Genomic DNA, 12,854 nt, shown 5'->3' with positions numbered 1-12,854 from the left:
TTGATAAGATGCGATATGATCTATAAGAAATACTAATTCATGAATACTGACTTCCTAAGCACTTTTATTTCCAAATTTATTTCGCATATTTCCTAAACTGCACAGCACATTATTCACTCAAACCCAGTGTCGCAAAAAAAAAAAAAAAAAAAAAAAATCTATATATATATATATATATATATATATATATATATATATATATATATATATATATATATACTTCGATCAATTACCTAACGATGTTAAAATATGGAAAAGATAAATAACGCTTCCCACTCCTTCTCGTTCCCATATGCCCTTACAGTGCGACATCTGTTGGGTCTTCCATTAGTCACTTGTTCAGCTGCTTCGGTGTTTCATAGTCATCGGATTCTTGTTCACTCTCTGGATGGCTAAGGGAATGGACTTTCGTGCACGATAGTACTTGTGAATTAATATCACCAAACGTAGTACGAACATTACATTTTTTCCTCAAAATGTAACAACGATGTAGAATGCTATTTAATCATTATATAGTACCAGTATTTTCTGCAGGTTGTCTATTTTGTAACTACTACTCCAGAACCCAAAAAATCAACTCAGTCTTGCACCATATTTTGCGAAATCTGTTGTCAGCGACAGTGGGTCACAATGGGAGAGCTCATCATAATCTGTATTCCTCCTCTTCCCTACACCACCCCCCCACCCTGTAACTTTACGAATACATCTGGAAAGCGCACTTTTCTGAATGAACCCTCACACAAGGGCGTTGGTGTCGCGAGAGTTTAATTGAAACACTTGAGAGAAAGGGTTTCGTCATTCACCAACTGGCGAAATTCCCTCCCGCCCTCACTTTCCGAGCTAGTTACTGCAGATGGTTGGCGTACTGTTGTGTGCAGCTGCGTTACTCTAGGTTCTCTTTAATCGTTTTATCTCAAAATTTCGAGGGCTACTTTGCAGAGATGAACTACGACAGCTTGATGCTGCTGCTACTGACCCCGCCATAAAGATATGGCATATCGAGGGTCACTCGGTCTAGTTATGGCAAGGCTGAAAATATCCGTCATGCATATTTAGACTCCAAGTTCCCAGCTTTAGGCGCTATCTGTGCGAGCGATCTCTCCCCCACCCCCCTCTCTCTCTATATCTCGTAAACGATACTGGCTTCTTCATCGAATACCTAAGACAACTCACTTCTTTGCATATGTTTATTATTATCTTTTTTTCCCTCTCAATTTTTATCTGTGGCTTTATTCAATAACGTTGACTCTGTCGTTATTCTTCCCTTACTTCTTCCTCGCCAGTGTAATAACGCCTCTTGCCAGCGACACCATGGGGGCGGGGCCTCATCCCTTCCAGACGTACAACGAACGAGCTCGGTTCAGCCCATGGACATGAAAAAGCTAAAGGCAAGTTTGTTGTACCTTGCGATTTCCATTGAGCGTTCGTTGCACTGAAAGCTGGTAATAATGTGCTCATTAATCCCAGAACGAATAAGATGTACAGAGGGAAGTATCACCCTTTTTTATTAGTTTTTTCCCCCAAAGTAAAGGTGAGGACATCTTCGCTAGACTGCCTTCTCAAAATTTTATGACAGTATCTGGCCTTCTACATTTATCGTTTACGAAACGTGTAAATTTAATTTTTGAGGCTTTGGTGCTTTGCAGTCGCTGTTTCACAACGTCATAGTGCATTTAGATTGGCTGGATTGATAATCGCTTAGCTTCACACGGTAACGATTAGAGGAGAGAGAGAGAGGAGAGAGAGAGAGAGAGAGAGAGAGAGAGAGAGAGAGAGGGTGGGGGTGTTGTGGGGAGTTGAAGAGGGTCAGGTGCGTACGATATGTTGATATGTCGGCCGGCAGCGGCAGTGGGCGTTTTAGGAAAGGCTTGGTCATTCGTGAGGCGTCTGCCCGCTGTGGCGCGTATATATGACGCTCTTGCTGTGAGAAGTTCCTTACTACTGGTGTGAATAGGCTGAAATTTTACCCATAAATCGAAATTGCAAGCCTTATTGCTTGCCGTTGTCGTCCTTTTGCGAGGCCTACCGTTTGCGCGGTTGCTTTCGAAGATAATGTTGTCAGAGAACAGTGATTTTAACGGCCGTGGGAGAACCGGCTGGCTTAACTGTTCAAGTGATAGGCTCTCTCGCACAGAGAACTAATGCAACTTTATTGAGAAGCTTTGGTCGAAACCCCGGGTCAAAGAGAAAAGAAGAAAAGTATACAGCGTTGACTCGTGGTCTGTATGAAGTGACTAAGAAAAAAAAAGAAAAAAGCTTAACAGATCTTCTATCTTCAGTGATTGAAATCTCCCTCACAATGAAAGCAGGCTTTGAAAAATCATGAGAAAAACTGCTCTCTGCCTATCAGGTAACGCACTTATTCAGTGAAAGCAGAAAACTTATTTTGATAAAATCCTTAGAAAAATGAGTAGCTGTAGTATATAATAGTTGTAGCAATTTAAAAAAAGATTAACGAAAATGCAACATCAAATGTCATAATAAATAAAATAATCATTACCGATAATAAGAAAGATAATAATAATAATGATGAGTTTAATAGTTGCATCATTGTCATAATTATAATAAGATATAAAAGCTTAGTGCTGTTGTTAATATAATTAAAATGCCTATTTATAAAAAGGAGAATTTCAAATGAGAACTGCAGTGTGTTACCGTGTGTGTCTGTGTGAACCAAACCTTGTGTGTGTAGCCCGGCCAAACACCATCATTATTCCTCTCTTGTCCCATTTTATTCATTGAAAGTGCGACACCTCAAACCTTCCATTTTTTAAAGTCTTTTTTGACGTTCTGCAAAACCGCTTCCTGCCTTCGTAGTTGTTGTTCCCCCTACAAATGCAGCAGAAAAAGACCTGTGAGCTTTGTGGATGAGCCTCATGTTTTTCCCGTTTGTAATAGTGTTGGTTTTTTCTACCTCAAAAGTGTCTGAAATTATTATTTAAGTTTAAACGATGAAGCTATACTCATATAGATCATCATTGTCAATTTTATTGAAGGATTTTGACGATTTGTGTGCGACGGACGCTACCTTTGGTGTCATATACGAATACATATACATACACGCTTATCTGAAACCCTATGTTATTACATCTCAATAGGCCTAAGCCTACTAGTAAAAAAAGTCGTTCTAGTTGTGAGTAAGTTAACCGAAGTCAATGTCATATACATAAAGACTTTCGCTCACTATACATTCTGTCCATCCATATACAGACATTTTCCTTTCGAGCTAGGCCTACTTGCTTATTTTAAAATTTATAGGCTTGTAAAACGAACGAAATATGCCTTCTCTGGTGTCCTACATATTCACAATATGCATAAATCTGAAGAAGGTCGTACGTATACAGTAGTAGGTCTTGACCTTCAAGTTCATGTATGGATAATAAAGTACTTACAGGAGCTTAAAACTGACATTACAGATAACTATTCTGTTGCCATACATATACTTGGGCATATAGAAACACACACATGTATTACACTCACTCTGAATCCCTAAAATGGAATTTATCATTAGACCTAGGCCTAAAAGTAGTTTTTGCAGTGTGAAATTGAGGTAAGATAGCCAAATTGAAATCATAAGTATTTGTGTGTGTGTGTGTGTTGTGTGGTGTGTGTGTGTGTGTGTGTGAGAGAGAGAGAGAGAGAGAGAGAGAGAGAGAGAGAGAGAGCGGAACTCCCCCTCGCCATATCCTCCGCCAGGTATCTCAAGCTTTTTGCTTCCTGTGACGTTAGTCTCTCCTCACGCACACCGACACACTTGCCGTAAAATAAATGTGAATATTATACTTTTGAAAGAGACAACTCCATTAGCCATCGTTAGCCCCACCCATAACACAGGTCGGATGACACCCTGCCCACACGCGCACATACACACAGCCACACACCACGGCTCATTAATTTGCAAACTAAATTCGAGTCTTGACTTGTTCTCCTAACAGTTATTGCTAAACTTGCATTGACTAAAACTTCATTCTTCTAAATAGCGTTTTACCTATAGACTCAGTTGTAGCCTGTTCGGTACAAACGCTCATGCCTACACATATTATGTATCTAACCATACCTGCATATTTGTCGTTTAGTCTTTATATGGATATATACATGTATATATGCATCCATTGCGAAAGCATACGAACATTATTTAATAATACATTGCTCACATTCGTACACGTTTTGTTTATGACTTAGGATACAGGTTTACACAACGTTTACAATATTTATATACACTCATATGCACATACAACCTCCAAAGCCATACATAATCATACTAACACACACACACACACACACCCACGGGCGCGCGCGCGTTTCCCATCGGTTTTCATGTACATGAGTATCGCAGGTTCTTTTATTTTAAATTTTTTGAATGAGGAAAAAATTTCTTTGGAAATTATTGCAACGAATTTAGATAGTCGCTTCCTTTCGCCCCAATAGTGAAGAAACGAAATCATTTTCGGGATCATTCTACAAAAACGCCAAGAGCCTCTTCTTCTTCAGTGAGTGAGATCTTATTTTTTTTTTATCACCGAATACTGACCGACTTCTCCCCTCAACCTTCATCATCCACGTTTTTCTCGTAAGGTAAGTAGGAAACACCCGGACAGGAGGCCTAGTGGTCTCTTGTTTCAGACTGTTTTGAGAATTACCGTTATTTTTCTTCCACATTAAGAGAATGTCAAGCTGTTATAATACTTAGTTGTTTTTTTCCAGTGAGGTTGCTATTATTGATCTCTACGGATACATTTAAACACTTCCCATGGCTTTAAATTATATCTCAGTTTAACCGGACGACTGAACTGGTTTAACAGCTCTCATAGGGCTGGCCCGAAGGATTAGATATTTTCATGTGGCTAGGAACCAAATGGTTACCTAGCAACGGGAACTACAGCTTATTGTGGGATCCCAGTCACATAATATCAAGAATTTCTAATCGCCGGAAATAAATTCCTTTGATTCAGCATGGGCAGAGCGGCGAGTCGAACTCGCGACTACCGAATTGGTAGGCTCTTATGTTTTTGGAAACATTGACACAGTTGCCTGGTAATGGAAATAAATAGGGGAAAGTTACGAAGCCTTTAGTCGTATTCTCTTGAAAAGGTTACTTGTGGTGATAGGTCTAGAACCCTCCAACGAAAATTAAGGACTTATATATATATATATATATATATATATATATATATATATATATATATATGTCTGTGTGTGTCTGTGTGTAAATAGGTGGCTATTTGAAAACCATAACGGCTCTCGCTAGGAAATCAAAGCCACTCTCAGGTCGAATCGTGAGAAATGTTTGTCGTTGGAAAGGTCGCTGCTCTTTAGGGACCTAATACTTTTGATAAAGCTTTTGTAAAGGACGAAATAATGTGGAGGGACATGTACGCTACAGGCTTATCCGAAAATTTCCATCTCCGTTTTGTGGTTGTGATGTACTAAACTTTCTTTAATAGGATGTAAAAAAATTTTTTCTCTCTCTCTCTGTTAACCGTAGCTCGGGTGTACCGTGTCCTGATGTTCTTTCGGATATTTAGATTAGAAAAAAATCAATCGATCAATCAAAAAAGCCAGCGTGAGCCATGAAAACATCGATGTTGTGGTCAGTCCCCTCCTTTCTCTCTCTCTCTCTCTCTCTCTCTCTCTCTCTCTCTCTCTCTCTCTCTCGTACACACATTGTATTTAGCTTATTTTCATCCAAAATGTAATGTATATAATTTTACACCCACAGTTTATCAGTCCTTCATCGTTTATTTAGTTTGATTCCATTTTGTTGCATTGGTTGCAGTACTACCTTATGGCCTACTTAAGAACGGCAGGATTTTAACGTTACAAAGAATAGTACAATTACCTAAAGCTGGCATGTAGCACAGAGTTGAACTGAAAACAAAAAAGTTGAGGATTGCTTAAGCGACATTTCTTCAGTCGTTACAACTGAAAAGAAGAAAGTGAAAGAGTAAGTGTAGACTTAGCTTGTAAAATGAGGGTCACCATTCCTTTAATTGCTGGTATGTACCTTAGCAATTGCTCTCGGGACAAAATTTGCGTAAGACTTGGGAAACGAATTATCATCAGACCTGTATACCATCACTGTGGAGGTCTTTGACCAGGGTAGCTTCTCCTAGGCCTGCCCAGAAAAAATATTTATGCATATCTAAATACGTTATTGGGATATTTGTGTGTTTATGTGATGTGTGTCAGTCAGATGGTTAAATAGACCAGTGAGTGGGTGTGGGTCTTAAATGGGTTTTTTTTACAACTCATTTGTTCCCAGAGTGTTCATCCAGATAGGCGAATGGTTCATGTGGATTACGCAGTACATTTATGACGTTCTTGTTATTAATGTAATAGTTTTATCTAAGCCAGTCGTTTATTTAGACTTCATCTTTCTTAGGTATATTTAATCTCCCCATCCTGTTTCTATATAATGTTTCAAAATCTCCTGGTATCGCATCTCTTGACAAGAACCGTCGCAACCTTATATTATTATTTAAGAGAGAATCGACGTGGCATTCTGTTCCCTTTGCGTCACTGTTAACGTTCAAATCTTGTTCAGTTGTAGTATCTCAAGTGGAATCTATTTGCAGTCTATTAGCCTCTGACCCGCAGCGCAGGAAGAAGCGTTTGATGGCTTTCGTGGGAATCATCATTTACTAGCTCAGATGCCCCATCCCTTAGGTTACGCAGTATCATCATACTCTTTCATGCAATGGATGTGCATTGCAAAATTTTCCTGCGTTGGAAACATCCGACTTCTTTTGCTTCACCGGTTTCGTTCCATTGTTGATTCTGGTCGCTTTCTGCTGTCTTCCTTCAAGTCAGTGGTTTTCCTTTATCTCTGTTTGTCTGCATTAATACCCTAATACTATTCTCCTTGCATTTTAATACATTTCTATCTGTTTGTTAATTGATTGATTTACTTTTTCTTCTTTAATAAGTGGGATCTCTTCTTTCTGTGTTCCCAATAAACACTAAATTCTTTGGGAGCTTGAATTTCAAGTCAGTGACCTCTGTGAGCTTGTTCCATATGAATAGGTTTCATCTTCTGAATATATTGATAATAACGTGTGGTGTGCCATGCTGACTTGATGCACTGTTTCCGCTGTACGTAATAATGGCTACTAACAGAGAAATTTTCATTTTTTTGGATTGTTTTAACTAATTTTATTATATTTTATTTTTTATCGTTTTGGTAGGGCGCGTGGTTGGTATGGGCTATCGCAGCGTTTCTATATCAAAACTGGAAATATGGGAAAGAGTTCCTTACCTAGACGTAAATTCCCTCTCATTATGTTTTAAAGTTTTCTAAAGTGTTCTCTCTCCAAATAAGCCTCCCCCGGGGGGTAGAGTATAGTGCCGTCAGTGCACCCCCATGCAGTGCACTGTAGGCATTACTTAAGGTTCTTTGCCGCGTCCCTTTGGCCCTCAGCTGCAACCCCATTCATTCCTTTTGTTGTACCTCCATTCATATTCTTTCTTATATATTTCTTTCCACTCTCTCCTACCAATTGCTTCATGGTACAACAGCGAGGTTTCCCTCCTGTTGACCTTTCCAACCATTTTACTCTTAATTTCTCTTTCAGCGCTGAATGACCCCATAGGTCTCAGCGCTTGGCCACTAGGCTAAATTTTATCTTCAACTTTCGTGTGTGAGAACGGTTCACGGCAATCACGGAATTTGATCTATCAAGACTATCCACAGCCTCTTGGCCCGAAGATGATCTGGTTAACCTGAGCAACTTGATAAAAGAAGAAAATGCTGCAGCCCTCCACTTACAAGACGCCTTGGGCGCCTGGCTTTCCGGTAAGTTCTAGAGGTCCTTCATTCCTCACACCGCTGGACTGTGGAACAGCCTTCCTGACAATGTCGTGCCTGGGAACTTCAGAAGTTCAAGCGAAGGTGCGATGCATTACTACCCTCTTCTATTCTCCTTTTGCATTTGGATACATTTTTATCTGTCTCTTGGTTTATTTTTTGATTCTGTTTAGTAATGGAGCTCTCTTTCTGCATTTCCCTTTTCCTTCTCTTAATTCTGTCTAGTTAACTTCATATCCTTTGGAAGCTTGAATTTCAAGTCTGGCCCATCTGGGCTTTTCCATATGAAATAGGTTCGTCTTCTGAATAAGAAGAAGACCTTGTGTTATAGCCTGCAGTTGAATATTTTATAGATATCTTATAGCTAACAGCCATTCCACATAGTTGCTAACCTCAACCAACTTGTACTTTATACTTGGTACAGAAGTCCGTTAAGTTGACAAGTTACCGTATCCGCTTTCCGTGTGTTTGTTATTATTTCACCGCTTACGAACTGTAGGCTTAGCTGTGGCGATGAACATTATCATTATTATAAGTCTTTTAACTGTAGGGTTATTTATGGCGATGAACATTATTATTATTATTATTATTATTATTATTATTATTATTATTATTATTATTATTATTATTATTTTCTTATTATTATTATTATTATTTTCTTATTATTATTATTATCTATTACCGCCGGTGAAACGGCCCACCTTAATTATATGGAAATCGGAGGCCAGTGTATTTACCTATGGCACAGCTTGCAGCTCTTCTCTCTTTTCAGGATAAAAAAAAAAAAAACATTATATATGAAAATGAGTTGCCAAGTGAATTGGTTATCCCCACGCATAGTGAAAACTTCACTTTTTGTGAGGGTTTTTTTTGCTTTTTTCCGGAATTGGATGCTTTCCTTCTCACAGTGTCTATTTTGGCTCGGATGGAGAGAGGATGATGATGATGATCTCTTCATTTGCTTAACTGTAGCTGTCTAATTGTAGTTGATCTCTCTCTCTCTCTCTCTCTCTCTCTCTCTCTCTCTCTCTCTTCGTCATTCGTGAAATTATTTATTCGTTAACTTTTGGAAACACTTCAGACAGTCTCCTCTTCGAAGCTAATATCTGGTCGTCCACATGGAGGGCTAGTACTGACAGTGTACTTCATAAGGTACACTTAGGCATTACTGAAGGTGCTTTTACAGCGTCTCTTCGGCCCCTAGCTGCAACCCCTTTCATTGCTTTTACTGAACCTTCGTTCACATTGTATTTTTTCCCTTTTACTTTTCATCCTCTCTAACAGTGTGAAAACCTTTTTGCTGTCCATTTCTGTTTCAGTGCCGGATGACATCATAGGTATCAGCGCTTGGCCTTTGGCCTAAATTCTATATTTTATACTATTTCTTTCTAATGTCTGGTCGTGTTTATTAATAGTTGGGAGAGGGAAACTCTGTTCATAACCTGCATATTTTCACTTTTTTGTAGGCCTTATTTTATACAGCTTTCTATAATGGTTGGGAATATAGTATTTATATACTTCGTGGTTTAACAATTGTCAAAGATGGCCGAGGTTGTGGTTCAGGGCGTGACTTAGTTACCATTTTTGTTTGTGTTATCACTGCATCAAAATGATAATTGAGATAGGCAGAACTTAAATGTGTAAGGTTCAGCAGTTGCCGGGAGTAATACACTTCGTTCCACACACTCTTATCGACTATATTCTCAATTCGGTTAATCTCATCTTGATTGTACGTGTTTCCTGGACTCTAATATTTTATAGTTTATTATCTTGTATCCTATTTGATTTAGAGATGTTATAGTAGGTAGCTTAAACATGGATCATCCTGTGGTCATTTAAGTTGAATATTTCTATATTGTTTATACGTTCGGTTATGTAAAGAACTGTTCGCTAATTTTTGTATGATAACATATGCTAGGATCTTGATCATAGGCTGTAGATATTCTCATGCTGGTTGCCATTGCTGTTCATCAAAACAATTCATTCTTATGAAGCGAACTCAAGGCAACGAGTTTGTCTTGTAAGCTCCCGTGGAGTATCATGGCCTTCTGTGAAAAAGAAGAAGAAGAAAAAAGATGTAAACCAAAATAAAGTACAAGAAAGCAGTAAAAATGAGGAAAATGTTGCTAACAACAAGAACCGACAAATGTAAATAATAGTAAATTGAGTAAGAGAGTGTTGCAGAGGGCCATCAAAAGGATCTAAAATCTAACAGTAGAAGGCCATGTAGCAGAGGCTGTGGTGCTGCCCCTGGTTTCAGATTGCCGGCTGTTTAGTCGCTATCCGGCGCCAGGCGGCTAAAAGTTTAAATGGCTGTGATGTCCCAGCACCCACCCCTACCGCTCTATGGAAGGGAAGGGATGCTGATCTTCAAAATCTTTCAAAATATACCCGAAGCCTAATGACGAAGCTAACTTGGTATCGCCGTGACTTTTATTTATGATATTGACCTCTATTTTGAGTCAGTGCAGTATCGGTTTTACTTTTAAGCTCAGATATTCTCTCTTTGCTTTTGTTTTCCTATGGCTCGTTCAGGATATTGGATAACCCAGTTCGTCATATTCCGTGTAAAAAAAAGTTTGCAGTAGGTTATTTCTGAAAAGTATTACCCTTTTCATTAAGTTTAATTTATATTCGAAGTTCCTTTATGTAATAGCAAAAATATTTTCGTTCCTCTAATGAGGTTTTCTTTTCTCAGCAGAAGACGCATTACAACTCAGGATTCTCAGTAAGGATTGACTGAGGAAATTTAGAACTTTCAAGAACCGTAATTAAAAGGATGAATGATTAATGTTAAGCGGTCTTAGCAGTTTAGTGAGAATCGGTCATTACGTTGTGAAGAGTCTTTTAAGAGATCGAAATTGACAACTAAATGGTTTACTTTGCAATTTTTGGTTTTGCCGTAATGAATCTTCCGATTTATTACGTGGTTCCGATTGTTGACTTTTATCGTAAACCTAATAAAAAATAAGTTGCTTGGTTTCAGTGATTGGATAACATTTGGTAATATATTCAAATCAATCTTAGATGAAGAGCACGGATTTTCATTATTGAAGATTTTTTGCTTCAGTTTGAATGATGAATTGAATTTAAACGTCAAGAGTGTTTATATAGATCGTTCCTCGCGACGGGGGATAGAGGTGGAAGAGAAAAGGTGACAACTATCTTTTCATTTACTTCCTGTCCGTGTTCGGATTCATTGAACATTGCTGTGCTGCAGGTATTGAAAGAATCGTGGATAACATCATCATTCCTTGTTCTCCAGTTCAGAGTTGGCTTTTATTTGTTGCAGCGTCGAGAGGTTTATGTTTGGTTTTTCACTGTGACGTTACATAAGAATATTATAATGACAATACTGGAAAATGATGGAAAAGTTTATAAGACTATTTCAAAGGACCGTTAAAGATAAGAAAGTCTTTATGTAATAAGATCAATGGATCCTGTAGGCTTGCTCCATATTTAGGGATTTATCTTTCTGAGTAATAATAATTATGCATGAATCAACTGAAGGATTACTGTATTCGTTAGAAAGCTAACCAACCTTCTGCAGAAAAAATAAATTTCTTAATAACTAAGTAAAATTTTTAAGTGAGTGGTCACAGTGCTTACGTCTTGTCAAGCCAAGTTTCTAAGAATCTGACAGATCTAATATGCTGTGTGCCGGTTTTTACTTAATCCTTTGTGAATGAATAACTGATTAATTTGTTTGCTGGACAACTCAGGATTTTAAGGTGGAGTGTTAAGAGTAAAAGACTCAAGGGATATTTGTAAACTGACAAATTCTAAGGAAGGGCCCAATACGTGGAAACACTTGAGATGCAACATATAGTATTCAGGAAAGTACAATTGTGAATTACAGTTAATTACCTGGGATAGTAATTACCAAGATCTCTGATACTGGGTGTGTTCATTTTCCCAAAGATGATATTGCGAAACCATATATATCTTGGCACTGGACTACCTGGAAAACTAACTTTATAAATTTAATAGTTCCATTAACTGGTAAGTTCTCGAATTAAGTAACTCTAAGGCCCTACTGACTCAAGTTTAATTGAAGGGTTGAGGAAAGGGGCCCGGTTGGGGGGCAGGAAGGGAGGGGGTTTGGTGGTTGGAGGTAGAATATTATGTTGTTAGAAAATTTAATCAGATTTGAAATGAACAGATATCATGGTGCCCCTGATTACCCTCTGCAGGATTACCGGAAATATTTAAGGAAATAACGAATAAAAAATGATTCCATTGTTATTTTTTTTTCATAATGCTGAAAAGATAGCACTGACTTGGTTGCTCAGGTCAGCACTGGTTGCTGCAAGAAAGATGAAAGTCAAGAATGGCTAATCAAAAACCGCTGACCTTGGTTTTTGAGACTCCCAAACGGTATCACTGAAATAACGAAGCCTACCGTTCGTAGCCAGACCGAACGAGTGGAGGGGATAGTATACATTCAATCACCTCTCGGTAATAAGTTGCCAAATTGTAGTGTGTTTATAATAGTGTTGCTGCTTGAATTTTAAGGAACGGTCGTCGAGCAGAAGTTAGGCTGATATATTTATGAGGTTGAAATCATTTAATTGATGACGGTCCAACATAAACTTGCAAGCGCCTCAGTGGCGTGGTTGGTATGGTCTTTGCCTGCTACCTCGGTGGCCGCAAGTTCGATGCTCGGGCATTCCATTGAGGGGTCAGAGATGTGTATTTCCGGTAAGAGAAGTTCGCTCTCGACGTGGTTCGGAAGTCAGGTAAAGCCGTTGGTCCCGTTGCTGAATAACCACTGGTTCCATGCAACGTAAAAACACCATACAAAAAACCACATAAACATGCGATAAAGCTTGGCATTATTAACTGCGCTGACATTATTATTATTATTATTACTATTATTATTATTATTATTATTATTATTATTATTATTATTATTATTATTATTATTATTATTATATTTTAAAAATACTGTCATTCCCCAGAAATAAGGCTGAACAGCGAATCAGAACTTGCCACAAAAGCCTTCACTACATAGGATGCCTGTGTACAAAATTAGGAAAGCAGAGATAAG

General features: G+C 38.3%; 1 protein-coding gene across 6 annotated transcripts in view; it reads left to right on the top strand.

The window, feature by feature from the left end:
* The first annotated feature begins 1,883 nt into the window (after positions 1-1,883).
* LOC135219467 (muscarinic acetylcholine receptor M2-like) overlaps positions 1,884-12,854 on the top strand; it is a 740,507-nt gene continuing 729,536 nt past the window's right edge. For 3 of the 6 annotated variants that reach the window (XM_064256265.1, XM_064256260.1, XM_064256264.1), the window contains exons 1-2: positions 1,891-2,350; positions 4,429-4,575. The gene's annotated coding sequence lies outside the window, so the exon portion shown is untranslated. Of the gene's footprint in view, positions 2,351-4,428; positions 4,576-12,854 lie in introns of all 6 variants that reach the window. The other 3 variants (XM_064256262.1, XM_064256261.1, XM_064256263.1) reach the window with 3 other exon arrangements.

The sequence above is a fragment of the Macrobrachium nipponense genome, chromosome 1 (assembly GCF_015104395.2).
Source record: "Macrobrachium nipponense isolate FS-2020 chromosome 1, ASM1510439v2, whole genome shotgun sequence".
NCBI classification, from domain to species: Eukaryota; Metazoa; Arthropoda; class Malacostraca; order Decapoda; family Palaemonidae; genus Macrobrachium; species Macrobrachium nipponense.
The sequence above is the reverse complement of the archived record's forward strand: the minus strand, read 5'-3'. Positions and strand labels throughout refer to the sequence as shown.